The 5008-nt window shown below is 32.4% G+C and overlaps 1 pseudogene; it reads left to right on the plus strand.

Annotated features, from left to right (window-relative positions):
• Positions 1–4090: 4090 nt before the first annotated feature.
• On the plus strand, positions 4091–4190 carry LOC122100063 (annotated as a pseudogene).
• Positions 4191–5008: the final 818 nt, after the last annotated feature.

A 5008-nucleotide genomic window follows, 5' to 3' on the forward strand; every position in this document is an offset into this window, starting at 1 on the left:
GACCAAGAGAAAATAATCTATTGAAATAATTTAGGATAGAATAACTTTGTTCCTGATATGTTATCTAAGGAGAGACTTACGAGAGAAGATTAAAGTGGAGTATACTTCCTCTAAGCATCTTGTTACAAAATATATCTTTGAGGTTAGAAGTGATTGAACCAAAAAGTGGGGGAGTAATTATCTTGTGGTCCTTTAGACACAAGAAGACTTTCAAAGTAAAAGAAAAAAAGTATAGCTAAATATTTGTGATCACAGCTTCTTGGACTGATTTTATGGAGACAAAGTTTACATTAGAGTTTGTCCTCATTAAGATAGATGTTGGGTTTTCTTAGCAACCAAATGCAAGGGTGAAGTTTAATGGACTCTCTTAGATAACTAAACAGCATGGTAGAAAAAAAATGGCAAATAATATTTAGTAAATTAGTTTGGCTAATTACTTTGCCAGAACAAAGAATGAAAGACATAATTCAAAAACACTTGACTTAAAAGTATGAAGAAAGAGTACTGAAGAGAGATGAGAGAAAACATAGAGGACTCTTCTATCTCCAGTGGAGTAATGGGTTCTTGATCTTGTTTCTTCTATTCTATCTTCACAAGCTATCAAGTGTGGCTGAGGACTGGAGTATCCATTGCAGACAAAGAGAACTCACAGAAGAAAATATCTGCAGCAGATGTTGGTGTTTCTTAACCTTAGACAATCTATTTAAATCTGTTCAAAATTCTCTGCTACCCCAAACTGCCCACTTTGAACAACTTAGTTTGCTTTTCCCAAGACTACCCTTCATTAACTAATTAAAATTTTGAGAGGTCCATTCATCCACTCTAGAGATTGCTGTTTGTTTGTGATTTTTGTGTGTTTTTGTTTTTGTTTTTTTGTGTTATTTAACTAAATCTCAAAAGGTTGTGCACGTGTATTACAATAAATATGTCCATCAAATTTCCCAATGCTCCTGGATCAGAGTGACTCCTTCTATCATTCTCAACCAACCTCTTCTCCAAGATTTATTTCAGATTTACCACTTCCTTTATCACATATGTACATTGAGTATTCTAGCTGTACTTGTCCGTTGTTCCATTTTTCATTCATTCTATGGCTTTCCTCTCTGGTTTCAACTTCCTGATAGTCATTCTGTTAAACTCTCTGTTAATACTTTGAAAGGTTTATATACATTCCATGGAGTTTCAATCCTGCTTATACTTGAACTGATGTCAGTTTATATTTCCATAATTCATTCATCTGAAATAACAATTTGCAAGACTGGAGACGTGAAGCCCCTAGACATGATTTTATTCTCATCCATTTGGAAGATTGATCTTTAGTCAACAAGAAAGATTAAAAATGGCTTAGAATATATTCCTAACTAACAAATTTTATAAATGGCGTTGTAATAAAGCTTGTGATTATTTTATTTTACATGGGATAATATTTTCTACTACCTATAAGTTTTGGGAAAAGAAGAAAACTACGATTTACTACTATAGAGGAATATGATAGAAACAAGACAGATTTTATGTTTGTCACATCTCTGATGAGTACCCATATTCATGACTTTAAGTCATATTTCTTAGTATGTTAAACAGATAGGGAAAACATAAAACAACATATGATAAGGCAACTATTTGTGACTTTTTAAAATGTACCTTATTAAGTGATGAAATTTACTTTATTAGCTAGTGTTTGGGTTTGAATTATGGGAGGTTGATCTATTTAACACATTCCTGGAAGGCACCTACTGAACAACACAAATGTTGGGTGGTACTATTTCTACACTTTTATGAATGGTTGAACCTGTTTCGCATTAGTGATGGGTAAATAAATCAACTCTTTTGTAACTTGCACCCTAATCTTGAAAAGTTTGTAATGTCACTAATTATCATTGACTTGTCAACTGTTATTTTGGTGAATGTGATTTTAAAAGATTATTTGAAAAGGAATCTGTTTTCAGGAGATTAAATATAGGTTATCATTTGTTAGTGAATGATAACATTTTTATACTACAGAACCAAGTTTTACTGAATTACCAGTATTTTGAAGCATTAACGATTTTCTCAATTAATGTTTTTGTGAATTATATTTGACCTGTAAGTCAAGTTTTCCTAGCCTTGGTAGACCAATTATGGATCTATCATTCTAGGAACTATTTTTTTGTCCTACTTATGCTGGACTGAAATCTTTCAGTAATTATTAGGAGAGGGGTATTAAAAATAATTTGTGACATTTGTTATCTTGTTCACTCATATGTGCTGGTCATTTGTAAATTGAAAGTTTGTATTACTGTACATTTTTTCAAATTTTGTGATCTCATCTTTCATTTTAAGTTGCCTTGCATTTCACATTTGCTTACTGCTAACTCCAGTGTCGTAAGGATTGAGATGGATGTTCAATTACTTTCTGTTGGCATGTTGCATGGGCCTAGGTGAGAAGTCTTGCCCTTGTTACTTGATGATGGGGATAATTGAAACCTGGGATCCTAGGACCCATGTGTCCTGCAGAAGAATAATAAGTTTTAGACATCATATCAGCAAAATTTGGGTATAATCAGTAGGAATGCTTCAGAAATGTGTAGAAAAACATTTTGGAACCAGTGAATTAAAATAATAAACAGAGCAGGAGTGTAAATTCTCTTATAGATTAGAGGAAAACAATTTTTTTTAACAATGTGAATTCTGAAGACCAAGAACACTTACAATGTTTATACCGAAGACATTGCATTGATACTTTTCATATACTAATATATATTCTTTTTTTTTTTTGGTTGGCCGTGGGGCTTGAACTCTGGGCCTGGGCGCTGTCCCTCAGCTATTCAGCTCAAGGCGAGCGCTCTACCACTTGAGCTACAGCGCCACTTCTGGTTTTCTAGTGGTTTATTGGACATAGGAGTCTCACGGTCTCTCCTGCCCGAGCTGGCTTTGAACCGCGATCCTCAGATCTCAGCATCCTGAGTAGCTAGTATTATAGGCGTGAGCCACCAGCGCCCGGCCATATACTAATATATATTCTAAACACAATTATTTATATTCCAATCTATTTATTGTAATATATATATATATATTTGTCAAATTATCAATTAATTCTAGTAAGCTTCACTGTGTGAAATAAAATATCAGCACACATAAATATAAAATATATAACTATATATAATATAAAAAAGGCACATGTTTTGCAATGTTCTGTTGTGGTTAGGGTATCAAAGGCAACTGTGTTTTAAAGTATTATTCCATTATTTCTACCTCAGTGTTTGGTAGAGTTGGACCTAAAGCTTTACCATTTGTAGATTTACAGCCTAGAGGCAAGAGGAAACACTGTGATTAAACCATTACCAATTTAAGGCCTAATATCAAGGAGAAACATATAGACTTCTCTTGTACCTATGAAAATATTTGGTGAAAGAAAGGTAGTAGTGTACATTCCTGCCTGGTTGGATGGTAGCCTGGCCAGGACATTAGGTAATCAGGCATATGAATTTATTTTCACCTTCTTGGCTTTAGCTACTTTTAAAATGTTAGGTATAACAAACAATTATATTTTGATAAAATACCTTCTAGTCTAAATGATTCTGTCTTAACTGTTCATTTCTCTATAATCCCTCTTAACTAAGATTAGTTTTGTTCCAAAAAGGAAATCTATGCTGTCAGGGTAAGATATTCTGGTTGGTCTGTTGCTACATGGAAGAAGAGTGAAGGGTCAGGTAGACATTTGTGCCAGTAAGACCTCATTTAGGAAATTTTAAGCTGCAGAAGTTTAGAAGTAGCTCTTAAGCAAGGCTTATTTTGAATCCATTAGCTCCACAAAGCTAACTCAGTTGATAAATAAGTACTTGAAAAGCCATCACCTTTGGATCTAGCTATAAAGTCTTCAAAGTATGATCAAATTTAATTTAAAAAGACTTAAAATAGTCATTGACAAAAAAATTGCAAATGTGAGCAATCGACCAAACAATGTAAGTTTTCCAATATACACAGAATTTTAGAGAATTAAGATCAATAGCATTTTGGGAACAGTAAGTTTTCCTGGTTACAAACAGTCAACCAAGGATATATGCCTTTATAAAGACTGCATCATTAACTATGTAAATTTACAGGATATGACATGCTTCAGCAGAACGTTTACCCAAATTACAACAATACAGAGATTAACATGGCACTTGTACAAGGATGATATGAAAATTTGTGAAGTATGCCATATTTTTCATTCTTCAGATGCAAGAAATGAAAAACAGTTATTAAAAATGATTACAAAAATACATGTAATTAATTGAACTAAAAGTTAGTTTGACATCAGTGTATTAAATCCTCACCTTCGAAAGGCCTTTACATAGCATAATCTTTACAAAACGTTTGAAATTAGATAACATCGTCATTTTATTCCAAAGAAATAACATACTATAAGGACCTAGGAAAAAAAGGAATGTTAAACTGTTTCTATATGGAATGCTATCTGAAATAACACATTTAAAAATGAACTTATATATTATAAAACAATGTAGAATTCAAACTATTATATCTAGGAGAGAATGAAATAGATTATGGATATTATACAAACAAAATACAGATTAGATTAAAATATACTTTTTTCAGACAAAAACCAGAAATATCTTTAGTTTCTGTACTACACATTTCAACAGATAAGTTAAAATGATTTCTGATTTAAAAACCACAAACTCTGCAGAAATCATTATAGATGTATACAAACAAATCTTGAATACATTTTGACATCAAAGACAGGCAATTCACTTGAAGAATACCATGGAGTCCATGAATTTTTAAAGTAAGATATTGCTGCTGTTTGTATGGTGAAAATATTTTGTACGGACACAAGGATGGATTGGCATTTTTGAAATTTAAGAAACTTAACCAAACCATTATGACTTAGGAGAACAATTTTTACAGCTTTCCACAACTCCAAAAACGTAGTAATACATATTTATCCTTTTGGCAATATCAAATGCAGTTTCTTCAAAGTTCTTCAGACCTGGTTTGATAATTTGATAATATTCAATAGTAGGAG

The sequence above is a fragment of the Dipodomys spectabilis genome, unplaced genomic scaffold (genome assembly GCF_019054845.1).
Source record: "Dipodomys spectabilis isolate Male_0828 unplaced genomic scaffold, ASM1905484v1 ptg000558l, whole genome shotgun sequence".
Taxonomy (NCBI): Eukaryota; Metazoa; Chordata; class Mammalia; order Rodentia; family Heteromyidae; genus Dipodomys; species Dipodomys spectabilis.